This window comes from Paramisgurnus dabryanus, chromosome 4, assembly GCF_030506205.2.
Source record: "Paramisgurnus dabryanus chromosome 4, PD_genome_1.1, whole genome shotgun sequence".
Lineage (NCBI taxonomy): Eukaryota > Metazoa > Chordata > Actinopteri > Cypriniformes > Cobitidae > Paramisgurnus > Paramisgurnus dabryanus.
This window is the reverse complement of record NC_133340.1, coordinates 6,489,315-6,517,131: the sequence shown is the minus strand read 5'-3', so window position 1 is coordinate 6,517,131 and position 27,817 is coordinate 6,489,315.

Here is a 27,817-nt window from a genome sequence, read left to right as displayed (position 1 = left end):
ATTAATGATAACAAAAGATAAGTCTTTATAGACAGAATCTTGTTAAATGCATTAATGATAACAAAAGATAAGTCTTTAGACAGAATCTTGTTTTTTAATCAGTTATTTATTTTGTAGGCTATTGAAGATATAGTATGCATTGTATTTAGTATTTATGCATACATAAGCATGTAAAACGACCAAGTATGAATATGCACAAGACAGACAGGGAACATACCTGTATATAAGATCTTAAGATAATGAGATTATAATGGTGCTATCAGGGGATGATCATTTGAGATGGTCTAGTCGCTCTTTACTTTCTTAGACTTGCACCTTTACCGTTGCGTCTCTTTCTCGTCTTTCTAAACCAACAGATGTGTGTACTGTGAGCTAACGTCGCGTCAAACATCGCTCCAGCTGCGCACGCGTCACTGATATAAACGCGAGTAAACTTAAACTTTATAACAATTAACAGCATTATGTGCGGGAACTCCTTTCTTAATTTAGCGGCACAGTTTCTTGTGCACGTTTGGAGAGACTTCTGCATGCCAGAGACTCAGACAGCTGCACGAGCACAGAGAGAGCAAACAAGCGAGCGCGCGCGCGAAAGAGAGAGAGACCTGCACCTCAGTGCTTATTATGAAATTTCAGAAATTACTCTTTCATTTGTTGGTGGATTATTTCCCGTTTCTCTGTCACACTCAGTCTAACATGCAGGAATGTCAAGTTGACAACGCGCACATAATTACATCACGCGGAATAAAAAATATGTTACGTCTAACATTTTATTTCACGTTAAGTTACAACGGACCAATCAGCAGCCATGTAACGTGCAATTAGAGTGATTGACAGAAAACCTGACAAGTTACAAAACAATATGACCTTTTCAGCTCATCATGAACGCAAACTTGGGAGGCCCTTGAACTTGGGAGGCCCCTGGGCTTCAGCCCAGGTAAGCCCGTGCATTAAGGCGGCCTTGACCCCAGGACTAAGCACAAGGCAAAACCGGGCATGTTTGGTATCGTTGGACTCTGCAACAATTCAGGACTCCTGTGAAAAAAGTCCCATGAAAATACGGTGACTGCAGCCAAAGTTGTAGGCATGTAAAATATGCGTCCGAAACTGCAGGCTCCCTCAGGTCCTGACTGCCATCAGAATTACCGAGTACAATGTCATTACGCATACGTTTGGTGAAGATACAACCTTAAATACATTAGTTATCAGCAAGAAAACGGCTCTCATTCAGTGAAATCTCTCCGCTCTCTACTCACTTCTAAGTGAAAATAACAAATAAGCACAGGGTGGCGCTACGACAAAATTGTGCATGCAACGTCAGGTCATACCTTTGTTACATCTAGCTAGTATCATGGCTAAACACTTCAGTTTAGTGAAAAAACTGTTGTAAGACCATTGGGCTCGCTCAATGTCAAAGGTTTTGTTCAATTATGAGGCCAACTAGTGGTGCAGGCATATTATTTTTTGGGTATTGCCTCAGACTCTGCTCAGACATCAGTGTATCAAATCTGGTGAAAAAATGTCATTTCGTTGCAGAGGTATAACCATTTATGTGTAAAAACGACAAATTTTGGGGTAATTTTTCGTTTTTTGTAATTTTCGGCCATTTCTGATAAAAATTTTAACATAACGCCAATAGACTTTTTTGTTCAGAAGGTAATGCAATGTTCTTCCTATGGTCGTTTCGAGTCGATCGGAATAACCCTCGCGGAGTTATTCACGCCTGTTTTTTAAGCGCTATTTTCCTGTGCAGAACTAACTGTAAGGCGAAACCTGGCATGCTTGGTATCGTAGGACTCGGAAACAATTCAGGATGCTAAAAAAAACAACTCCCATGAAAATCTCTTGACCACAGATAAAGTTATAGGCGTGAAAGTTGGAACCATTGCATAATCACAGTATTTAGTGCCATTTTCCCCGTTATAGCGCCATCTAGTGTCCGATCGACGAGATTTTTATATCACGACCTTAGACCGATGGCCTACACATATGATTCAAGCCCTATGATGATATCTCAAACGCCTCTCGAGTTATGGCCGTTTAAATGTTTTAAGCTCCGCCCAGTTCGGTTTTTGGCCACTCCTTGCATGTTTGAATACAAATTTCAACTTTTTTTCGATAATTATTCATATTCACACTCCACAGAATCAATCAGCCTTGGTTAGGTTCGGATCGGGCAAAAAACCTAGGACTAGTTCGCAAAAGTATATTTGAATGTTATCGTCAATAACTAACGAACCGTTTGATTGACAGCAATGCTTCAAGAGGCAAAGTTTTTCGTCATGAGCCGATCTATCATATGATGTCATGTTTGTGTGTGTATGTCAAACGTCACGTGATACAGGCACCGAAATACGGTATTACGCCCCCTAGTGGCCAAATTACACCACAAATCTTACAGGCCTTCAGGAGCAGTACACAAAGAAGCACAGTGCATTTCTTTCCGATCAACCTCCGTTAACCCTGTCAAATCAGTCCTCAACATTCATTGGCTGATGACGGCCATGTTTTTGGAGAAACACCAATGTCCTTCTAGACCCTCATGGTACATTGCACAAAGACACACCATACAAAATATTAAGTGTATCGGGCTAACGGTTGTGTAGTAATAGCCATTCCCGAGCTCAAGCCTGTTATAGCGCCACCTAGTGGCCAAAATCTGCATCTTTTTTACTGTGACCCCGGACTGAGCTAGTACACATGTGTACCAAACCTCGTTAAAATATCTCAAACCGTTCACCAGTTATAGCCATTTCATTGATGGTAGGCTACTTCCTGTATGGAGTTTTGGCGCCCCTTAGTGACCCTAAAGCGTAATTTCAAATTCTGTTCGATAATTATTTACCTACTCACTCCACAGATTTATCCTGCATTGGAACGGTTCCGATCGGGCGAAAAACCTAGGACTAGTTCATTTTGGCTTGAAATGTATATTATGCAAATTAGCGGAAAAATTTGCATACCGGAAATGAAATCGGAGATATACATTTTTTAAGTTTGGAGCCAGGGATTACAATGAGACCAAACACTTGAGTGTATGATGTCCGGTTTAGGAGTTATGAGCCCCAACACGTCGAGCATTGCTATAGCGCCACCTATGGGCCGATTTGGCTGATTCACTGTATCTGAGTAGCCTGCTAATATACAACCAGTTGACCAAGTGGCAAGTTTCTACGACTTACGGTTTGGCCTGGGCAACGCGTTTTACCGTGGAAAAATAATAAATAATTAAAGCTGCAAGCAGCATTTACCGGGTTTCGAGCATTAAAGCACGTCAGAGACGTCAGACGTCGTCGACCAGGCTGATACACCACATCGCATGCAGAAAAACGAAAGAGATGGTCAGAAACGGTTCATACAGACTATGTATGCTTACACACAGGTGCACCTATAGGACAAATATGTCACGTCCTTAATGTTAAGTCATTCAGATAATTTGTTAACGAGAATTAGTTTTTCAGATTTGTACCGTAACATACAATTCAGAAATGGCCGTGTTTAGTTGAACTACAAGGCCATTGAGTCGTGGTATGGTGCAATGGTGTAAACAGACTGCAGACGTGCACATAAGGCACACACACAGCAGCGCAGCAAACCGCAAGGACCTACAGTGGACAGCAAACACAGCTGGAAAGATAATGCTTGACTTAATTAATGTCCTCCTTAATTGTGTTCTGATAACTCCAGGACTAAGCATAAGGCAAAACCTGGCATGTTTGGTATCGTTGGACTCTGCAACAATTCAGGACTCCTGTGAAAAAAGTCCCATGAAAATACGGTGACTGCAGCCAAAGATTTAGGTTTCTAAAATATGCTTCCGACCACTAGGTGTTGGTGCAACAAAACTGCAGGCTCCTTCAGGTCCTGACTGCCATCAGAATTACCAAGTACTGTGTCATTACGCATACGTTTGGCGAAGATACAACCTTAAATACATTAGCTATCAGCAAAAAAACAGCTCTCATTCAGTGAAATTTCTCTGCTCTCTACTCACTTTTAAGTGAAAATAACAAATAACCACAGGGTGGCGCTACGACAAAATTGTGCATGCAACGTCAGGTCATGACTTTGTTACATCTAGCTAGTATCATGGCTGAACACTTTAGTTTAGTGAAAAAAACAGTTGTAAGACCATTGGGCTCGCTCAATGTCAAAGGTTTTGTTCAATTATGAGGCCAACGAGTGGTGCAGGCATATTATTTTTTGGGTATTGCCTCAGACTCTGCTCAGCCATCAGCGTATCAAATCTGGTGAAAAAATGTCATTTCGTTGCGGAGGTATAACCATTTATGTGTAAAAACACAAAATTTTGAGGTAATTTTTCGTTTTTTGCAATTTTCTGCCATTTCTGATAGAAATTTTAACATAACGCCAATAGACTTTTTTGTTCAGAAGGTAATGCAATGTTTTTCCTATGGTCGTTTAAAGTCGATCGGAATAATCCTCGCAGAGTTATTCGCGCATGTTTTGTAAGTGCTATTTTTGCTGTGCAGAACTAACCGTAAGGCGAAACCTGGCATGCTTGGTATCGTAGGACTCGGAAACAATTCAGGATGCTAAAAAAATAACTCCCTTGAAAATCTCTTGACCACAGATAAAGTTATAGGCGTGAAAGTTGCAACCATTGCATAATCACAGTATTTAGTGCTATTTTCCCCGTTATAGCGCCATCTAGTGTCCAATCGGCGAGCTTTTTATATCACGACCTTAGACCTATGGCCTACACATATGATTCAAGCCCCATCATGATATCTCAAACGCCTCTCGAGTTATGGCCGTTTAAATGTTTTAAGCTCCGCCCAGTTCGGTTTTTGGCCACTCCTTCCGTGTTTGAATACAAATTTCAACTTTTTTTCGATAATTATTCATATTCTCACTCCACAGAATCAATCAGCTTTCGTTAGGTTCAGATCGGATGAAAAACCTAGGACTAGTTCGCAAAAGTAGATTTGAACGTTATCGCCAATAACTAACGAACCGTTTGATTGACAGCAACGCTTCAAGAGGCAAAGTTTTTCGTCATGAACCGATCTATCATATGATGTCATGTTTGTGTGTGTATGTCAAACGTCACGTGATACAGGCACCGAAATACGGTATTACGCCCCCTAGTGGCGAAATGACACCATAATTCTTACAGACCTTCTGGAGCAGTACACGAACAAGCACAGTGAGTGTTGTTCCGATCAACCTTCGTTAACCCTGTCAAATCAGCCCTCACACTTCATTGGCCGATGACGGCCATGTTTTTGCAGATACGCCAATGTCCTTCTAGACCCTCATGGTACATTGCACAAAGACACACCATACCAAATATGAAGTGTATCGGGCTTACGGTTGTGTAGTGATAGCCATTTTCGACCTCAAGCTTATTATAGCGCCACCTAGTGGCCAAAATCCGCGTATTTTTTCCTGTGACCCGGGAGTGAGCTGATACACATGTGTACCAAACCGCGTTAAGATATCTCTAACCGTTCACGAGTTATAGCCATTTTCCTGGAGATAGTCTACTTCCGGTATTGAATTTTGGCGCCCCTTAGTGACACTGAAGCGAAATTACACATTCTGTTCGATAATTATTTACCTACTCACTCCACAGATTTCTCCTGCGTTGGAACGATTCCGATCGGGCGAAAAACCTAGGACTAGTTCATTTTGGCTTGAAATGCATATTATGCAAATTAGCGAAAAAATTTGCATACCGGAAATGAAATCGGAGATATACATTTTTTAAGTTTGGAGCCAGGGATTACAATGATACCAAACACTTGAGTGTAGGATGTCCGGTTTAGGAGTTATGAGCCCCAACCCGTCGGGCATTGCTGTAGCGCCACCTATGGGCCGATTTGGCTGATTCACTGTATCTGAGTAGCCTGCTAATATACAACCAGTTGACCAAGTGGCAAGTTTCTACGACTTACGGTTTGTGCTGGGCGACGCGTTTTATAGCGGAAAAATAATAATAATAATAATAAATATAGCTGCAAGCAGCGATTAGCGGGGTTCAAGCGATCTGGGACCTTAAAGGGGTCATAGCGTGAAAATCTGACTTTTTCCAAGTGTAAGTGCTATAATTGGGTCCCCAGTGCTTATATCAACCTAGAAAACATGAAAAAGATAAAAAATAAAATAATCGAGAGCACAATTGAATTTCAATTACAACAAACCACCATCATTGTGATCAGTGTTTGCATTTCATCCACTCATTTGCATTTTAAAGGAAACACCCAAAAACTGCACAATTTTGCTCAGGCCTACAAAGTGTCAATTTTAACATGCTATAATAAATGATCTGTGGAGTATTTTGAGATAACACTTCACATACACACTCTGGGTACACAAACAATTTATTTTACATCTTTAAAAAATCTCATTATATGACCCTTTAAGACCTTTAAGGGCATGCCTGTTTAGATTTGCTGCATTGTTATCAAATATACTTAGAATATGAAATACTAACATGTTACCAATTAGGTAAACTTTCTGAAGAGAAAATTATGTGGTGCATGTTGTTGCAAGATTTGTCACACAAAATGTTTCAAAAATTGTTAACATGAGACAAAACAGCCCACCACAATTTCTCTACGATGTTCTGATATAGAGATATAGGTCTCACATGGCTAATCTATAACACAGCAATGATGAAGAATAAGCTAAAACACATACATGCATTTACACACAGAAGCAGAAATGGCAGGGTTAGGAAATAAGACTTTGAAATAAATGACCAATCTCCATATGGTTGGTGTCCTTTAAGAGTTCATCAACCTATTTAAATGTTTATCCTATGTTCGAATGTCACATGACTGTTAAAACGGATACCGTCAGAATGATTGACGAAATGTTATTTTAACATAATAATACTGACTTCATAAAGTTAAATCATGCATCCATTGATGAAACCTGTGAACACAATTTCATTGAGTATACATTTTAAATAATAAATAATAATTTTAGCCAGCAGATGGCAGAAGATGACCTTCTGCCATCTGTTGGCTAAAATTATTGTTTTCCTTTTACAATTAATTTAACATAAAATTAGTATTGAATATTTAAAAGTAAATAAAGGTAGACACATTTTTAACTCAAATCCTGATAAGCATGCTCTTAAGTATATTAATGAGGGTCTGTGTTTCACACAGAGAGTATATATTTTTCATATAATCCTTTTATTGTGTTATTGTAAGAGAATACTAATTTATGGATTTGGAAACAATAAAGCAAAGTTACATATTTTAATAGAAACATTTTTAGGCTCTGTCATGTTAAATTGTCAAATAGTGGTATAGCTCTGCAATTATTTTCATGTGATTTTAGGCTGGGCCAATAAATAACTGATCCAGATATGTTTTCAATATCAAATTATGTCAATAACAAATGTCATGTTATTTAGTAGATTTGCAGCAGATTTGCTGGTAAACATTTGTCTGTGTTACTTTCATAAAGTGCTGCTTTTTAGTTGGGTTCTAGCAGGTCATTTATGTGACTAATAACCAATTGTATTATCACATGAAGTTTTTGGTGCAATATTTGAAAAATAACATATAAAAATGTAACAACTTTGTATTATACATCATGTCAGGACACGTTTATGTCATGGAAGGTAGAATAGAATCCTAATGCTACTGATGTAAATAAATGGAGATAATGAAAAACTTTAATCCATATCTTTATGAGTTCCTTTAAACACACATGCTGCAATTCAGTCGTACAAATGGCACCTACACCAATGTGTGACATCACATGAAATCTATGCTTACAAAAGCAGGTATTCAAATTCATTACATTTTGTATTTGATATACCTTTACACACAGAGGACAGAAAAATGTACTGCGCTGATTTTATTGTTGTTGACTGAAAAAATTCTAGTAGTTTTGAAAAGTTGTTTTTGTAATTCAAAGCTAAACAACTAAAGGCATAAGACGTACAATTGGTGATAACAATTTGGCATTCATATTTGCTCACAGACTACAGGAAATTGTATTGCATTGGCTTTAGTGGTGTTGAGTGAAAAACCAAGTATTAGTTCACAAAATAGTTTTTTCATATAATCATAAACATATAGAGCAGTGGTTCTCTACTCCGTTTCTGGAGAACCACTGCTCTGCACATTTTGTATGTTTCTCTCATCTGACACAATCAGTTTAGTTAATAGAGATCTCTACTATTGTGCTGATTATGTGAAGCAGGTGTGTTGAGAACCACTGATCTAGAGAACTGTTTACTTTGCACACATTGTGTTAGATGCAAAGATTTTCAGAAAGATGAACTAAAAATCCTCACAGACACTTGGAAACATAAGACCAACAGTCCCATGAGTTTAGTTGTAATCACACACCATTAGGCTTGACTCGTACATGGTTAATACTGGTTGGCTGTTGAGTGGCATGTTTTCAAAGATAAATAATTATCCTCATAGACCATTATAAGAACCTGAAAGTAGATGTAATGTGCAAAATAACAAGTAGGTCAGACAAATATTTATGTGTCATATACATATGCTATAGTTATGGTTATTTGTTCTTAAGTTATAGCGCCACCTAATGGACAATCTCTGCAATTTTTTGCATGTGACCTCAGCTTGGGTCTATACATATGTGTACCAAGTTTCATGTTGATATCTCATTCCTATCATAAATGATAGCAATTTAAGTATTTGTGGCCCCGCCTCTTTGTACTTTTGACCGTAGTGTTGCGACGACGAGTGCAAAGTTCAACTTTTTTTTGATAATTATTGATATTCAGTGTCTAAGGAATATTCCAGCACTGGATTGGTTCAGATCGGTCAAAAAACCTAGGACTAGTTCGCAAAAGTAGGTTTAAGAGAAAATTATGAATATCTAACAAACGATTCGACTGAGACAAGTGCTTCTTGAGGAAAAGTTGTTCATTAAATGTAGCTCTATTAAATGATATAAAGATCTTGTTGATATCTGAAACACTGCATAATACACAATCACTTAAACATTGAAAAAACGTGATAGCGCCTCCCGGAGGCCGAATTTTTTCTTACTCTGCACAGACCTTCATGGCCAAGAGACAAACAGGTCCACCACGTTTCGTTTCGATCGGCCTCCGTTAACCCTGCCCAATAGCTGCTTTTTCTTGATTGGCCGATGGCGGCCATGTTTTTTGAGCTACGCGAAATTCCTTTCTCACACAGATAGTACCCTAGACCAAGAGCACCCGTGCCAAATCTCAAGTTGATCGGTCCCATATTTCTCTAGTTACAGCTCTTCAAAGTTGAAGTAGTGTTATAGCGCCAACTAGTGGTCAAGCGATGCAATTTTTTGCACGTGACCCCAGAATAGTCCGCTGTATATGTGTACCAAATTTGGTTTCGATACCTCTTTCCAATCCCAAGTTACAGCCATTGAAGTCCAAGAGGCTCCGCCCATTGGGGGCGTTTGGGCGTGGCTTGACGACGACGAGTATAAAGTTCAACTTTTTTTTGATAACTTTTCATATTCACACTCCAAGGAATATTACAGCACTGGAACGGTTCCGATCGGACAAAAAACCTAGGACTAGTTCGTTTTTATTTTTTTCGACAAAATCGAAAATAGCGAAAAAAATTTCATGACGGAAATGAAATCGGAGATATACGTTTTGTTCGTCTTGACGCAAGGAATCCAGGGATATAAGACACTTGACATTTGGACAAGAATTCTGGGAGTTATGAGCATCAACGCGTTTGTTATCGCTATAGCGCCACCTATAGGCCAATCGGGTTGATACTCTATCAACCTCTCCCCAAATTGGGTCCTACCATTTGGCCAAGTCTCAAGTCTCTAGGCCTTACGGTTTGGTCTGCACGATCCGTTCTACGGCAGAAGAAAAATAATAACTAGAATAATAATAAAAATCCATACAAATACAATAGGGTTTCAGCCCTACGGGCTTGAACCCCTAATAATAATAATAAATATAGCTGCAAGCAGCAATTGCCGGGTTTCGAGCTTTAAGGCAACGTCAAAAACCTCACACGTCGCTTACCAGGCGGAGCAGTTACACCCGAACACAGCCACAATGAATGATAGACCACCTCGCTCCAGAAAAATGAAAGAGATGGTCAAAAAAAGATCATAAAGACTATGTATGCTTACACACAGGTGCACCTATAAGACAAACATGTGATGTCCTTAATGTGACGTTATGAGGATAATTTGTTAACTAGAATTAGTTGTTCAGATTTATAACGTAACATACAATTCAGAAATGGCCGTGTTTAGTTGAACTACAAGGCCATTGAGTCGCGGTAGGGTGCAATGGTGCAAACAGACTGCACACGTGTACATAAGACACAAACACAGCAGCGCAGCAGACCGCAAGGACCTACAGTGAACAGTAACCCCAGGACTAAGCATAAGGCAAAACTGGGCATGTTTGGTATCGTTGGACTCTACAACAATTCAGGACTCCTGTGAAAAAAGTCCCATAAAAATATGGTGACTGCAGCCAAAGTTGTAGGCGTGTAAAATATGCTTCCGAAACTGAAGGCTCCCTCAGGTCCTGACTGCCATCAGAATTACCAAGTACCATGTCATTATGCATACGTTTGGTGAAGATACAACCTTAAATACATTAGTTATCAGCAAAAAAACGGCTCTCATTCAGTGAAATCTCTCCATATAACCATTTATGTGTAAAAAACGACAAATTTTGAGGTAATTTTTCGTTTTTTGCAATTTTCGGCCATTTCTATTGGAAATTTTAACATAACGCCAATAGACTTTTTTGTTCAGAAGGTAATGCAATGTTCTTCCTATGGTCGTTTCGAGTCGATCGGAATAACCCTCGCGGAGTTATTCGCGTGTGTTTTTTAAGCGCTATTTTCCTGTGCAGAACTAACTGTAAGGCGAAATCTGGCATGCTTGGTATCGTAGGACTCGGAAACAATTCAGGATGCTAAAAAACTAACTCCCATGAAAATCTCTTGACCACAGATAAAGTTATAGGCGTGAAAGTTGCAACCATTGCATAATCACAGTATTTAGTGCTATTTTCCCCGTTATAGCGCCATCTAGTGTCCAATCGGGGAGCTTTTTATATCACGACCTTAGACCGATGGCCTACACATATGATTCAAGCCCCATGATGATATCTCAAACGCCTCTCGAGTTATGGCCGTTTAAATGTTTTAAGCTCCGCCCAGTTCGGTTTTTGGCCACTCCTTGCGTGTTTGAATACAAATTTCAACTTTTTTTCGATAATTATTCATATTCCCACTCCACAGAATCAATCAGCTTTCGTTAGGTTCAGATCGGATGAAAAACCTAGGACTAGTTCGCAAAAGTAGGTTTGAACGTTATCGCCAATAACTAACGAACCGTTTGATTGACAGCAACGCTTCAAGAGGCAAAGTTTTTCGTCATGAACCGATCTATCATATGATGTCATGTTTGTGTGTGTATGTCAAACGTCACGTGATACAGGCACCGAAATACGGTATTACGCCCCCTAGTGGCCAAATGACACCATAATTCTTACAGACCTTCTGGAGCAGTACACGAACAAGCACAGTGAATGTCGTTCCGATCGACCTTCGTTAACCCTGTCAAATCAGCCCTCACACTTCATTGGCCGATGACGGCCATGTTTTAGCAGATACGCCAATGTCCTTCTAGACCCTCATGGTACATTGCACAAAGACACACCATACCAAATATGAAGTGTATCGGGCTTACGGTTGTGTAGTGATAGCCATTTTCGACCTCAAGCTTATTATAGCGCCACCTAGTGGCCAAAATCCGCGTATTTTTTCATGTGACCCGGGAGTGAGCTGATACACATGTAGCGATTCAGCGGGAGGAGGGGAATAAAGTTATTTGAAACACTATAAACCTCCGACTGTAATACTACGGGGATTCCCAAGGGAATCTTAGATTTTAGCTCAAAAGGGAATATTATGTATAACTAACTGTAATTAATTATACAAGTTTATCAGGTTTTACCTGGCGTAGCAGAATTAATAATAACAATTAATTAATATGTTCGTCCACCGAAGACATATATCCATAATCGTATATTAACGTCTAAGAAATGTTAATTTCATGGCCTTTAAAATTAACCTTCTTACTGATATACAGTGCTACTCGCAGCGTGTAGCTGGATCAAAAGGCAGAAATAGTGACTTTAATTTCATGAGCATTGGACACAGAAACAATTCAATTGTGAAAATGCAAAACCGGTTTATTAACTACAAAACGAAGTACACACAATGACTAACTAAACATACACATATACAATAACATAAAACATAGATGAGAAAGAAAAGACTGAAAAGCTAGAGAGAGAGTAAAAGATTGGCAAAAACACTATTGCTTAACATCTGCACAAACCATCGGAAAATCTCTAAGGATCGCCTTAATTTTCATAAGGGGTAAAGCTTAAACATCAGCGAGTAGAACAAGGTTAATACTTGCATTTGGCTCTTTGTGATGTAATACGAAGTGTCTGGTGCGCGCGGGTGCGAGCAGAGAGAGAGAGAGAGAGAAAATCCAGGTGTGCTCGTAAATCCGTTTGGTTGTTCCGTATGGCGGAGTGTTCCGCGTAAATTGTCCGAACTCGAAGTGCAAAGTGCAAGCCAGGAAATTACTGTCCCGAAGAGTAGGACAGGGCTCAGAGAAAAGATGATGAATCCGAGGGACTCTGGGTGAGTCTCAGCGAGTTTCCAAACTGCGCTGACGAATTGAGCGATTGAGCGCTGAGCGCTGAGCAACTGAGCAACTGAGCAACGATGGCTTGGACGATAGGCCGTTTTGACCTTTCACGCGCCCAGCCCATTTTAGGTGAAATGACCAATGTGCGAAGTGTTCGATCGCGCGGGAAACAAGCCTTTGTTCTTTCAGACATCACATTTGCGTAAATGCCAAATGATAAAAGTTTGTTTCCATAACTCTTCAAATCGATATTAAATGACATTGATGCGGCTTATGGTAATATGATACATAGAAATGATTAGGAAATAAAGAGTGGATTAATTTGATACTAGACAAGACATGGGTTTAAGATCACGTTGAATAATAATTTCATACCTAAGATATGAACCATGCTACAGTGAACAAAATCTAACTAGAGTGTTAACACACAGTTACATCACACATACACGATCATGCAGTAAAGGGATATAAAATATATATACATTTAAACAGCTCATTGTGATCTTTAAATGTGGTTTCATCACAGACATATAGTCTGTGCCCCCTGCTGTGTCTCTGGCGGTCGTCATTCGATCGGCTCGGATGGAGCTCCTTTGAACCTCCTTTTACGACGGCATTTGTTTTAATTGTTGCCCACTTTACAGCCTTGATAGGTGATAGAGGAGACAGGGTTATCTAATTATCACAATTTTAGGGCTGTTGAAATCCAGATGCCAAATGGCCCCAATCTGACTCCGAGCCATTTGCTACATATCCCCCCTTCATGGCCACCAGGGTCTTGAGAGACTTTGGTGGGCGATGGTTCAATAGGCGATGGTTGGACAGGTCATTTGGTCTGGATGGCAGGTGTATCTTAATTTTCTGCAGCGCTTCTGCGTGCCTGCAGAGGGGTGATTTCGATGAGGTTGGGCTCTTGCTCGGCTTGTGTGTCTTGCTTCCCACGGTTCCGCTTGAAGGCTCGAGGGAGGGCAGCTGTGCACTTGTTCACTGTTTCCTGCATCCCGCTGACTCTTCGGTACAGGATGAAAGCGAGGCCAAGAGTAAGGGCATATCCTACTCCTGTGGAGAGGCACAGTACCGTGTCAGCGGCGGTCCAGGCTCGGACAACAGGGAGGCTGTCCATAGCTGGCATCCGAGCAAGTGTCTGGAGGGCAGTGTCGATGGGCGTGACATCAATTAGTTGGGTCCCCCCTTCTGCAATCCTCATCTCCAGTTCAGGGTCTAAAGTGAAGTTGTGGTCCCTGAAGAAAGTTGAAATTTCCAGTTCGGTGTGGTACTCCTCACTGGGAAGGTGATAGAGTGCGAGTTCATCGATGTGAAGAATCGCATCCTTTGGAACTTGAATCCACATCGTCTGGTTTGGTAGACTGATGCGGGTGGCTGTGTCGTGTTGGTCGTAGGTCAAAATGGCTGTGCTGGCTGGGGTGTTGACCAGCCATCGGTCACCTACGATTTCTGCTTGGGTGTTAGTGACCTCGGCTCGTGGTTTAGCTGAGGCAGGACAACGAGAGTCAATCTTCATGGGCCGCAGCCCACAGATGCCGTCAGTGTTGTCCCGAAGGAAAGGTTTGCTGGGGCAGAGATAATGAATGTCTTTAGTGAGGCTGCACATGCGCAGGTTTGGTGCAAGGTACAGCTGTTCATTGCTGTCATGGTAAGCCACAACGTCGGGGGTGCGTATTCTGATGTGGGTGTTTCCCTGCCAGAAGCCAACATTGACAATGTCTTTGAGTCTGTAGATGTTTTGTGACTCAATGATTGGCAGGTTTATCAGAAAAGCAAGTTCGCCTTGTTCAGGGGCTATGCTTAAGGGAATTGCGCTACCTAGGGAGTAGGCCAGATGCGCCTGCAGAGTGTTTGTTGGCCCTGCAGTGGCAGAGGATAAAATGGTCTGTACCAGGCTTAGGGGTACCAGGTAGGGTGGAATTCTACCCATGGCTAGACTGTCCACAGAGGAGCTCACCTCGCGCAGCATGTCTGACATCAGAGCTGTGACCAGTTGAGAATAGGCATGATCCACCTGCAGTACTGAGAAAATCTGTTTCAAAGAGTTCACTGTTTGTTTCAGTGCGACACTGTGTGTGTTGAGAATTACGACAGTATCTTTTAAGGATTTTCCCATGGTTTGCAGTGATTTGCTCTGAGCTGTCAGTTGTTCTCTCAGTTGAGGTATTTCCTCCTGGATCTCATTCACATGTCGTCTCACCGTGGCTATGCTGACTGCATTGACACTGGTGACTCCAATGTTGAACAAAGTTCCGACTGCTGCGGCGGCTCCGAGTAGGGCCCCCAGGAACCGCTTGGGGCGCTTAGTTTGTCCGCTGAGATCTGCTTGTGTGACAGTCATCTTCTGAAGTTGGTACAGCATGTGTTTGATGTCGGCCTCTGCGTGAAACATAGCGTTCTGCGCCCATCGTTCTCCTGCCCAACTGGTTTCTGGTGCTGATGCTGTGTAGTGTGCTCTGTAGACATCACGGGGGTTGAGTCGGACATAGACTTTTTGGCTATGTGTTCTGCAGTTCGTGATCAGGAGTCCGGGTTGCTCTTTTAGGACGATGCCTGAGGCTGGACCCGGCGACACGATTTCAGGTTGCGACCACCCCCCCTGTAGGCTGATGTACAGGACCGTGATCCACAGCAGCATCCTGGTGACAGAGAGAGAGAGAGAGAAAGAACAATAGGTGAGCGCTACAGGTTCTTGTTTGGTCAGGACAGCTCTCTTTCTTTTCATTAGCGGCTGTTCCCTAGGTGGCAGAGTTCTAGTGAGGAGGCAGTGTGGAGGGAGTTTGGCCTGGTTAGTGCTAGTCCCCCCTCTACTGTCATGCCAAAATGTTGAGTGTCTCTTGACTTGGTTCCGGTGGACCCATCTGAAAATTGGTTCCTTCTGACTCCTGCCCATCTTGATCCGGTATGCAACGGGAGAGAGTTTGTCCACAATCTCATGAGGTCCTGTCCAGTGTGGCAGAAATTTCTTTGACAGCTGCTGGTGAGCTGTCTGAATTGGCGGGGCGAAACTGTAGTACCAGATCTTGGTCGTTTGAAAAGCGAAGGTCGTTCCCAGATGAAGTTCATCCAGATACTGGTGAGTGGTGTATGCTGTGGTCTGGGTGGTGTCATTGGGTGCTGGAAAGCATTCTACCAACTTTGTGAATTGGCAGATGACCGTGAGAAAGTGTTCGTTGCCCCTCGTTGACCTGGGTAATGGTCCAACCCAGTCTATCTGGAGGGCTGACGATGGGAAGTTGACACCTCCTTTTTGCAGTGGTGCCCATTGGTTTGGGTTAGCCGGATGGAACTGGCAGCAAACCAGACATCCCTTGATGTATTGTGCTACATCCTGCTGCATTTCAGGCCAGTATGCCACCTGTTTCAGTGTTTCATACATGGCTTTTGTGCGGTGGTGTCCGGCACATGCTGTGTCATGCGCATACATCAGTATGACCCCCCTATGGGCCTGAGGAACCATAAGCGCAGGTGTCGTGCGGTCATCAGGGACATACCCGAGGATGTTGTGTTTTATGCGCAGCAGGTGCCTGACATCGTTGAGACGTTTGCGGGTTGGAGCAGCAGACATGTCAGAGTTTGTGATAGGGTAGGTGGAGGGGTCTGAGAGGTGGTTTAACATAGCTTGGGTAGCGATGTTAAAGGCTTGTAGTTTCTGATGATCTGCATCATCCTGCATGGCATCTGCATCTTTTAAATTATGTTGAACTTGTGCGTCAAGTCCTGGGTATGGCTCTGAGTCTATGGCTGGATGCAGAGTGCAGAGCAGTGAACTTTTGGAGTTTAGGTCTGAGACGAAGTTCCCGCGGCTGGCTGGGGGGTCGTCCATGACCTGTGTGACCTGGCAGTTTACCTCAGATGATCTGGCTGATTGAAAGGGTAAAGGTTCTCGCACTTGAGCCCAAATTTTTAACTGTTTAAAGTCCATTAAGGGTTCAAAGCGGTCTAGCAGGTCTTTGCCAATGAGGAGAGGGTATGAGTCCATTGGTGAGATGTACACAGGGTGTATGATGCTCATAGGACCGATTGTAAGGTGGATGGGAATCACCTGTTGCAGTTGAACTTCAGTCTGGCTGTAAGACTGCACATTCAGCATACACCTTTGGGGTTTAAGGGTCAAATTTTGGGCCTTAGCTCTGTTCTGGAGTCTGGTGAAAAGCTGGGATGACATCAGCGTTAGGTCAGCTCCGGTGTCGACGAGGGCTTCTAGTTCGACCTCATTTTCCAAGGTGATGGATAGATATAGCTTTTTGGCTTCTCCTCTTTCGATCAGGTTTCCCAGGAGGCTTGGTACTGGGGCTGTTGTATTAATAGGCAGGCAGTTAAGGCTGGTTTCCTGTGACTCTGTAGGGAAGGAGACAGTTAACACAGCACTCTCTGGTACTTGCAGGCTTTGGTTGGTTGGTGTCTGAGATATTGTTTGTACGCCAAAGTCTTTGGTTTGTGAAATGAATAAGGAGTCGGGTTTGTCTTCGTGGTCCTGCTTGTGGGGCCTCTTTTGGATTAACTCCTTCAATATTCTCAGAATCTCTGCTGATTCAGACGTGTCTGTGTCACTCTGTTTCTGGGGTAGTTCAGGCTTAACCCTGCTCTGTGTGTATCGATGTTGACTGTTACCAGTTTTTGATCTGCCAGGTGCAGGACGGTTACCTCTAGGTCGTCGGCCAGGTTCCCACGAGCCGCCACCCTTCTGGTTGTCTGATGAGTTTGGCCGGCTCCATGACCTCTCGGCGCGTCCCATTTGGTGCTTGGGACGAGCCCCTTCATGGCCGTACCATTCCTGGCTGGCTGTAAAGTCTCTTGACCCTCTGTTGAAAGGTCTTTCACTGTGGCGCGGTCGTGCGCCCTCCAGTGGTAGTTCAGGGTACAGTTCAGAGACAGGGAGAATGACAGGGTTTTTAACAGTCTTTTCAGAGGCCGCTCTTTGTTTACCATAAGCTTTATGGGCCAAGTCCCGCAGCTGCCTGGTTGTCATCGTGCGAGGGCAGGCCATAACCCCTAAGTGTTGGCTTACTGTGAAATGAAGATTTCGCAGAAAAAGGGTCCTGAAGTTAAAGTCCTCCTCCATTCCTGGCTCATTCCGTGAGCCAAAGTAAGCTCGTCTGAGTCTGTTGTAGTAGGCCTGTGGAGTTTCGTTTCTGCTCTGTTTGAGGTCCATTGCTGTAACTAGTCCATGTTCTGACTCTGGATCCGAAAACTCTTCTATTAAAGCCTTTTGCAGCTGCTTGTAATCCATCTTGACGTTTTCTGGCTGCCGGTCAAGGAAACTCCTCACCTCACGACTGGAAGTAACCCGTAGCAGATACAGTTTGTCTCTTGTGGTTACATTTGGCAGTGTTTGCACATAAAAGTCAATGTCCTGCAGGTAAGAGTGGATATCATGGCCACCTGCAGGCTCTGGGGTAAATGTTGGGATATTTCTAGCAAGCTTGTCGAGGTCTTTGGGTGCCACGCCGGGCATGTCTGCAGGTGACCTCGGGAAATTTGTTTGTTCCCACCCCTCTGTGGTAGTGAGAGGTTCTGGGATGCTGGCTGATGTCTTTAACAGTGGGCTCCCGCCCCCCTTTTCAACAGAAAAGCTTTGGTGGGGGGGTGCAGGCTCACTGGTTGAATGAAAGGGAAAGGTTGCTTTTTCCCTTACTTGTTCAGCTTGCAGTTTATATGCATAAATGAGTTCTCTTTGGGCGGAGTCAAGGTCGTCCCTCGCCTGGTCTCGTTGCTGAGCCAGAGCTCGACCTTCATCTCGAGCCGCTCGCAGGTGATTCTCACAGGCCTTCAGCTTGGCATCACGTTCCTTCAGTTCTGCCTTTGCTCTCACCAGAAGATGTTCAGCCTGCTGAAGCTTTCCAGACAGCTCTTCTCTGGCTGTCTTTTCCTGTTGCTCCTTGTGCTCTGTGTCTGTGCGGAGTTTTGACAAGGCCTCTTGGAGTTGTCCAATCTCGTCCTTTAGCCTCCAGTGTTCCTCCTCCGTCGATGGGTGTTGATCCTCTAATCCCTGTGTCAGCTGATCTAGACGATTCTGAGCGTCCTCCTGATTCCTCCGTGCCTCTGCCGCTTGGAGCTGTAGAGCTGCTGCATCCTGTTCCAGTTGGGCGATGTTCCTTTCGCCCAGTTTACGCTGGATGATGAGGTTGTGAGCGATGGCACCTGTGATCTTGGCTATATCCTTGTGACTGTAGCTCCTCGTTGGGTCGAGGGCTATGAACTTGTTCAGGGTGCCGTCGAGTTGCTCTCTTTCCAAGTGTTGCAGTTCATTGGCGAGGTTGGGCAGGAGTTCAGATGTCACAGCGCTGAGCCAGGCCTCTAGCTGGTCCCAGTGGTTGACAGGGCTTGGTGATCTGGACATGTTGACACACTGATAGAAGAGAAAACACAAAGAGCCAATGCGAGTCCGCACAGTTCAACGAGCTACGGCAATAAAAAAGGTATATATATATATATATATATATATATATATATATATATATATATATGTGTGGGCTATGAGCTTATTATCAGGGCCTTTCTCCAGCGGCACAGATAATCAGTGTGGGGGGAAAAAAAAAGGGAAAAAGTTTAGTAATTTGTCGCTTTGTTAAAACCTATAGGTCGCCTTGGACATTTGGTTTATCGAGCGTATTACTAATGAATTCTCCTTATGGTTTGTGCAGTTTTGCTCTTTCAGCCCAAAATAAAGTGAATCAAAATAATTAAAATTAATTAATTATAATGATTAAAATAAAATAAAACAAAATAAAATAAAGAATTAGGAGGATAGGTTGCTTGAAATGAACTAGGACTGGAAAAGAGAGGAAAGAAAAACAAAAAAAAAAATAAAAAAATAAAATAAATAAAATGAAAATAATACTAATAAAATAAAATGAAAATGGGAATTGAGACAGCCAACAGACGAAGTCCTAAGGCTGGGAAAATGAAGAGGATAGGAGGTGGAAAAGGGGTTTCCTGTTTCAGCTTAGCAGGTTCTCTACCCTAGATTTGATGACAGGGCCTTACAGGGAGAGGGCACTATGGAGTCATGCGAGCTAGGGGAGTGGCTTAGCTAGAGTGGCTGGGCTAGACCCAACGTGAGAGGGATCTGGTGCCTCTAGTGGCTACAGAGGGGAGAAAAGTGCATCTCTTTTACACTAACACCTGTTGACTATTTAAGACAACCCAGGGTGGAACACAGAGACAAGGCGCTTCCCTGAGCACGCAGCCAAGAGTGCCGGGCCTTCTGCCCTCCCCACCTCGACCGCTCAACAGTAACGCCCTTCACACCGCCAGGCCGCACTCAAAGGTGTCACCCACCAACTGGCACTGCCGCTAGGGCTTTGTGTGTCAGCTGGCACGGTTAGCGATTGGAGTGCCCGGTGGCAGAGGTCGCACTGTGTCTTGCTGCCTAAGGTGCTAAAGGAGGGAGCTACCGCAGCACCCCGACTGTACACACTCGAGTCAGTTCAACGGGACCGGTCTCTTGTAGAACTCACCGCTGGCGAAGTCCTGATTCATCTATCAAGTGTTAGCTTTAAAGAGATGCACAGGGGCTTATCCTATTGCACCAGTTAAAACATAAATGAATTCACTGAGAATGGGACTTATGGGGCTGAATTCTATTCACAGTAAAGAATTGATTCAATTAAAATTTAAAATAAATCAAACTGCATGAAATTTAAATTTAAACTTAATTAAAATACAATCTCTACAATAGAAAAGAGAACAGGAAAGTAAGGGGCGAGAGAGAACAGCAAAAAAAAAAAAAAAAATGAAATAAGATAAAAATAAAATAAATCAAAAATAAAAAAAATTAAAGAAAGAAATAATAAATTAATAAAGCCACAGCAATATTAATTATTATTTATCATTTAAGACCATAATCTTCAATATGTAGGAAATAAAACTACAAAGTAGTAGAATAACCTAGTTATTGAAGTAAGGTCAAAATTCCAAGTTTGACTCCTGTCATACACTTCCCAAAAGAGTTTATGAGAGGGCCAAACGAACTTTCCCCACCAGATGGCGATATTTCGCCCAACAAACAAAGAAAGCGGAAGTCAGGCGTAAAGTAGAGAAGAAGGAGAAGTGTTAGACACTCAAGACTGACATCTAGTGTTAGAACTAGGTAGTACGCTTTAAACTGACAAAGATTCGCTTCTATTCAACAATTACATCGGCGGCCGCTCCGTTGCTAAGACGACGGATGTAATTTGCTCATGTTTGCGCTGCCTATTTTAATTTTGGCTTAGTTACCGGGACACGCAATAAACAAAGAGTCCAACGTGCTTTATCGTACGTTGTGACTATAAATACTTGATCAAGTTTTCATCTCCTTAAAAAAAAATTGAAGTCTTACCCTCGGTGCTTTCAATTAAAAAAAATCCACGTACGTGAATAAAATGGAAAAATACAATAGACAGCTTCTCTAATTGCAAATCATTTCCTGGAGATTAAACAAAAAGGCCTTATCAGATGGGAGTACTCACTCGACCACCGCTTCGCTCTACATAAAGGAATTCTACTCTTTATTAGGCGGAATCAGACAGTAATGCAGCGTATCAAAGTGTTTTTAATACGGTTACCTTAAAGACTGCAGTTAGCTATACATAACAGGGGCGCGAGTCTGTTACGTCCTGAAAATGATACAGGAAAATACATTTTCATTCATACAAATAAAGAACGAAATCAGTTATAGCTGATAGTTCTTTTTCATTCACACAATGCAAAAACACATTTGATCTGTAACTGGTTTGCTCAGAAAATAATGTTTAAATCTGCCCGCGCGTTCTCCACCATTAATATGTAGCGATTCAGCGGGAGGAGGGGAATAAAGTTATTTGAAACACTATAAACCTCCGATTGTAATACTACGGGGATTCCCAAGGGAATCTTAGATTTTAGCTCAAAAGGGAATATTATGTATAACTAACTGTAATTAATTATACAAGTTTATCAGGTTTTACCTGGCGTAGCAGAATTAATAATAACAATTAATTAATATGTTCGTCCACCGAAGACATATATCCATAATCGTATATTAACGTCTAAGAAATGTTAATTTCATGGCCTTTAAAATTAACCTTCTTACTGATATACAGTGCTACTCGCAGCGTGTAGCTGGATCAAAAGGCAGAAATAGTGACTTTAATTTCATGAGCATTGGACACAGAAACAATTCAATTGTGAAAATGCAAAACCGGTTTATTAACTACAAAACGAAGTACACACAATGACTAACTAAACATACACATATACAATAACATAAAACATAGATGAGAAAGAAAAGACTGAAAAGCTAGAGAGAGAGTAAAAGATTGGCAAAAACACTATTGCTTAACATCTGCACAAACCATCGGAAAATCTCTAAGGATCGCCTTAATTTTCATAAGGGGTAAAGCTTAAACATCAGCGAGTAGAACAAGGTTAATACTTGCATTTGGCTCTTTGTGATGTAATACGAAGTGTCTGGTGCGCGCGGGTGCGAGCAGAGAGAGAGAGAGAGAGAAAATCCAGGTGTGCTCGTAAATCCGTTTGGTTGTTCCGTATGGCGGAGTGTTCCGCGTAAATTGTCCGAACTCGAAGTGCAAAGTGCAAGCCAGGAAATTACTGTCCCGAAGAGTAGGACAGGGCTCAGAGAAAAGATGATGAATCCGAGGGACTCTGGGTGAGTCTCAGCGAGTTTCCAAACTGCGCTGACGAATTGAGCGATTGAGCGCTGAGCGCTGAGCAACTGAGCAACTGAGCAACGATGGCTTGGACGATAGGCCGTTTTGACCTTTCACGCGCCCAGCCCATTTTAGGTGAAATGACCAATGTGCGAAGTGTTCGATCGCGCGGGAAACAAGCCTTTGTTCTTTCAGACATCACATTTGCGTAAATGCCAAATGATAAAAGTTTGTTTCCATAACTCTTCAAATCGATATTAAATGACATTGATGCGGCTTATGGTAATATGATACATAGAAATGATTAGGAAATAAAGAGTGGATTAATTTGATACTAGACAAGACATGGGTTTAAGATCACGTTGAATAATAATTTCATACCTAAGATATGAACCATGCTACAGTGAACAAAATCTAACTAGAGTGTTAACACACAGTTACATCACACATACACGATCATGCAGTAAAGGGATATAAAATATATATACATTTAAACAGCTCATTGTGATCTTTAAATGTGGTTTCATCACAGACATATAGTCTGTGCCCCCTGCTGTGTCTCTGGCGGTCGTCATTCGATCGGCTCGGATGGAGCTCCTTTGAACCTCCTTTTACGACGGCATTTGTTTTAATTGTTGCCCACTTTACAGCCTTGATAGGTGATAGAGGAGACAGGGTTATCTAATTATCACAATTTTAGGGCTGTTGAAATCCAGATGCCAAATGGCCCCAATCTGACTCCGAGCCATTTGCTACACACATGTGTACCAAACCGCGTTAAGATATCTCTAACCGTTCACGAGTTATAGCCATTTTCCTGGAGATAGTCTACTTCCGGGATTGAATTTAGGCGCCCCTTAGTGACACTGAAGCGAAATTACACATTCTGTTCGATAATTATTCACCTACTCACTCCACAGATTTCTCCTGCGTTGGAACGATTCCGATCGGGCGAAAAACCTAGGACTAGTTCATTTTGGCTTGAAATGCATATTATGCAAATTAGCGAAAAAATTTGCATACCGGAAATGAAATCGGAGATATACATTTTTTAAGTTTGGAGCCAGGGATTACAATGATACCAAACACTTGAGTGTAGGATGTCCGGTTTAGGAGTTATGAGCCCCAACGCGTCGGGCATTGCTATAGCGCCACCTATGGGCCGATTTGGCTGATTCACTGTATCTGAGTAGCCTGCTAATATACAACCAGTTGACCAAGCGGCAAGTTTCTACGACTTACGGTTTGTGCTGGGCGACGCGTTTTATGGCGGAAAAATAATAATAATAATAATAATTAAAGCTGCAAGCAGCGTTTACCGGGTTTCGAGCATTAAAGCACATACAACATGTCAGATGTCGTCGACCAGGCTGATACACCACATCGCATCCAGAAAAACGTAAGAGATGGTCAGAAACGGTTCAGACAGACTATGTAGCTTACACACAGGTGCACCATGTCACAAACATGTCACATCCTTAATGTTAAGTCATTCTGATAATTTGTTAACGAGAATTAGTTTTTCAGATTTATACCGTAAAATACAATTCAGAAATGGCCGTGTTTAGTTGAATTACAAGGCCATTGAGTCGGGTTCAAGCGATTTGGGACCTTAAGACCTTTAAGGGCATGCCTGTGTAGTTTTGCTGAATTGTACAAAATAAATTATAAAAAATAAGCTACCTCACACACCTGTTCAAAGTCATCAGCAAAAAAGGTGCTATCATTCAGTGAAATGTCTCCCTCTCTTCTCACGAAGCATTGACAAATAGAACACTGAAGGAAATGTTTGTGGTGCTTACAGTGGCAAAACTTGGGTCACAAAATGTTAAAATAGTGTAAAAAAGTCAAACGAGCCGAACCCCATATCTCTACGATGTTCTGATACAAAGATACAGCTCTTGCTAAATGGTTGCTAGGGTATTCTGATTGGTTGCTAGGGAGTGAATTGCAATCCACCAATGATTATACTCAAAGCCATGAAAGACATAATCCACGATGACTCATGATTTTAGATATAAGGTTGCAGTATTTTTAAGTCAAAATAACAAATAACCACTAGGTGGCGCTATGAAAAACTTGTGCATGCAACGTCATGAATGTGTTACATCTAGCTTGTATCATGGCTATACACTTAAGTTTAGTGAAAAAAACTGTTGTATGACCATTGTGCTAGCTCAACGTCAAAGGTTTTGTTCAATTATGAGGCCAACTAGTGGTGCAGGCATACCATTTTTTTTGTATTGCCTCAGACTCTGCTCAGACATCAGCGTATCAAATCTGGTAAAAAAATATCATTTCGTTGCGGAGTTATAACCATTTATGTGTAAAAAACACAAAATTTGGAGTAAATTTTTCGTTTTTTGCAATTTTCGGCCATTTCTGATGGAAATTTTAACATAATGCCAATAGAACTTTTTGTTCAGAAGGTAATACAATATTCTTCCTATGGTTGTTTCGAGTCGATCGGATGAACCCTCGCGGAGTTATTCGCGAATGTTTTTTAAGTGCTATTTTCCTGTGCAGAACCAACCGTAAAGCAAAACCTGGCATGCTTGGTATCATTGGACTCGGCAACAATTCAGGAGTCCAAGGAAAAACGTCGCATGAAAATACGTTAAACTCAGCCTAAGTTATAAGCATTATTCGATTCGTATGACCACTAGGTGGCGCTGTGACGAAACGATGCATGAAACCTCAGGCCATGACTCTCATCACAAGTACCAAGTGTCGTGTTGATACTTCATTCCTGTCCCCAGTTATAGCCAATAATGTTCTAGTGCCTGCCCACGCTTCAGACGTGTGGGCGTGGCATGTTGACCGTGAGTCGAAAGTTCAACTTTTTTTTGATAATTATTGATATTCAAACTCCAAGGAACATTTTAGCACTGGAATGATTCCGATCGGGCGAAAAACCTAGGACTAGTTCGTTTTTATTTTTTTCGACAAAATCGAAAATAGCGGAAAATTTTTCATGACGGAAATGAAATCGGAGATATACATTTTTTAAGTTTGGAGCCAGGGATTACAATGATACCAAATACTTGAGTGTAGGATGTCCGGTTTAGGAGTTATGAGCCCCAACGCGTCGGGCATTGCTATAGCGCCACCTATGGGCCGATTTGGCTGATTCACTGTATCTGAGTAGCCTGCTAATATACAACCAGTTGACCAAGTGGCAAGTTTCTACGACTTACGGTTTGTGCTGGGCGACGCGTTTTATGGCGGAAAAATAATAATAATAATAATAATAATAATAATAATAATAATAATAAAACAGACAAATACAATAGGTTTTCAGCACTTCGTGCTCGAAACCCTAAATATAGCTGCTAGCAGCGATTACCGGGGTTCAAGCCATTTAGATCACAAGACGTTTAAGGACATGGCCATATAGATATTCTGCATTGTATATTGTACACACACACGTTTATCTGAGAAAGGAGAAACAAGACGGTATGTTTTTTTTATAAAAAACTAAAAATATATAATTCTTACTGCAAATGTTGTGTAAGTGCCTCCAAAATTATGTTCACGTTTCACAGCTTTCATAAAATGACATGAGTGTTAAAACTGATAACTCAGAACAATTGAAGTGGTAGTCTTTAACTAAATGTGATTTTAATATTATAACAGTAAAATCATGAAGTTAAAAGTGCAGTGTGTACATTTTAGCGGCGTCTAGTGGTGAGGTCACGAATTGCAACCAATGGCTTAGTCCACTGCTCACCCCTCGCTTTTGAAACACATAGAGAAGCTACGGTAGCCGCCACCAGACAAACATGTCATCGTCGGAGACAACTTAGTAAAAAAATGTCCGTTAGGGGCTTCTGTAGAAAAATGGCGCCACAAAATGGTGACTTCCATGTAAGGGGACACTCGGTGTATGTAGATAAAAAGGTCTCGTTCTAAGGTAATAAACACATACCGGTTCATTATGAAAGGTCTTTATACACCCCTGATAATATAGTTTTTTATATCATTTTGCATTTCTGTCAAGAGATCCTTCTAAAATTTACACACTGCACCTTTAAATGTGAACAGATTTCTATTAATAGTAAACTTAGTTAAAGAGTAATCATCATCTGTGTTTTCTGTGAGTGCAAATGTCAGCCAGTGATTGATCCTCTTCTACCATCTAGTGGACATAACGGAAAATTGCACCTAAAAACCACAATAAGGAATTTGAGTATATTGCCTGATCTCAATAATACATTGTATGCTTTGTCATAAGCTTTAGGGGCCGTTCGTCAGAGCCGTTTTCAAAATGACTGTGTGATAGCTATACTTCTGCAAAGTTGTTTTTGTATTTGATATATATATATTTATACAGTGTAGAGAAAATTGTACTGCACTGGCTTTACTGTTGTTGAGTGTAAGAACTGAAACAATTTAATAAAACATAACCAGATACTTTATCTGAATGGTGGATGATGTTATTAAATCGTGTCAATAACAAATATCATTTCATTTAGCAGATTCATGTTCATGTCCTTTAATCGAGTACCATGAAGGCTTTCTGTTTTAATTAGGTAAATAAAGTGAGGTATGCAAGTTATTAAACCGTATATATTTTTATGGACAAAAGGAACATATACACAAACATGCTCTGCACATTTTGTATGTTTCTCTCATCTGAAACAGTCATTTTAGTTCATAGAGATATATTCTGAAGGTCTTACTAAATGGTTGCTTGTTTAAATCTTTTAGACTATTTTTTTTATTAACAAACGTAATTGTTCTTATAGAACATATATATTCTTTGACATAAATATTATGTGCAAACATACAAGTATTTCAGATGACAGCCTCTGTCATATTATAGTAGGCCTAAACATAACAAATCCAGATGTGTTGTTTATATCAAATGGAGTTAATAACAAATATGATGTCATTAAGCAAATGTCAGTCAGATTTGCTATTAAGCACTTATTTGTGTTCACACATGTGCTGTGCTAGAGTAAGTTTTCAGTAAATAATTTACATTTAAAACAACCAATTGTATCATTACATTACAATTTCATTGCAATAATTCTATAAACAATTATTAAAAACTTTATAAGACACATCATGACATGTTTATGTCATGGAAAATAGATTAGAATACTAAAGCTACTGATAACCAAATATATATTCTCTTTATGTATGATTATTAGTTATTATTTCTAATGTTGGCCTGTTCTTTAAGGATCCACATATTTACAGCAATCTTTTTCATACCTTTAGGATTTGAAGAATTCTAAGACAACATTTGAAGCTTTATAACTTTATTGGGTTGTTTCCCACAGGTTTAAATTGATGCATGACTAGCCATTAGTTATGTATTGACATTAAAAAGTCAATTCTAAGCAATCCAGTTGAGGAAGGAGGTTAAAATGTACTAGATTTTAAAAACTGTTTTTAAAAATAAGTGGATAAAAAGTAACTGAAGTTGGAAAGGTAGTATATGGAACATCATACTAGAAATGATTTTTAAGAAATTGGGTGGTTTGGAATTTTTTTTTGCGATTCAATTT